Raw genomic sequence first — 826 nt, 5'->3', positions numbered from 1 at the left:
CGCTTGTGAGCATCGTCCCGTCTTTTGTGTAGGTACCCGCTGACAAGCGGCGGGTCCCGCTGCCCCGCGGCGCCTCCCGCTGCCCCGCGTTGTCTTGTGCGATGGTGTCGCGGCCGCGAGGGTTGTGACTCGCGGGCAGAGCCTCGGGTCTCGCAGCGCCTTTGCAGCCGCTCTGTGCTCTGCAGTGGGTGAAACCCCGCAGAAATCAGTCTTGGAGAGCCAGCGAGCCTGGGGACAACTCCACCAGCGCCTTTTGCGATAGCGAGGAGGCCATACAGGCTGATTTAATCTCCTAATCATATTTTTAGGGGTCGATTTGGGCGGGGGAAGAGCGCGGGCAGAGGGGAGGTAGGAAGGCAGGGTGGTGGGGCCAACCGGGGAAGCATCGGGGGGACTCGAGGGCAGGGGCTGCGCTCATCCAGAGGCTACCCCGCGCCCCTCGTCCCCGTGGGACGGGGCAGGGCTGCCAGAGCCAGCAAGGTGAGCACCCAGGGACGTTTCCCGCACCCGAGGCTTTTAGTGGCATTTCTTTACACAAAGAAAAGCAAATAAGCTCAAGCAGGGCGTCGCCGGGAGAGCAAACATGCACCGACCAGGCAGGCAAACACCGGCTGGAAGACAAACCGGAGCCTTGCAACCGGCTCCCGGCAGCAAGGACCCCGCAAAACCACACCGGGGTTCACCTCTGGGCTCCTCCAAACCTCCTCCACGTCAGCTGACTGCACCCACAGGTTGTCCCACCGCTGGCTTTAACCCAAGAGCCCCGAGAGGAGCCGAGGCGGCCGTTACCACCGTCACACGCCTGGCCCGGGCTCGGCACGGGGAC

Source organism: Pygoscelis adeliae, unplaced genomic scaffold (assembly GCF_000699105.1).
Source record: "Pygoscelis adeliae isolate BGI_AS28 unplaced genomic scaffold, ASM69910v1 Scaffold303, whole genome shotgun sequence".
NCBI classification, from domain to species: Eukaryota; Metazoa; Chordata; class Aves; order Sphenisciformes; family Spheniscidae; genus Pygoscelis; species Pygoscelis adeliae.
Note: the sequence above shows the minus strand (reverse complement) of the source record.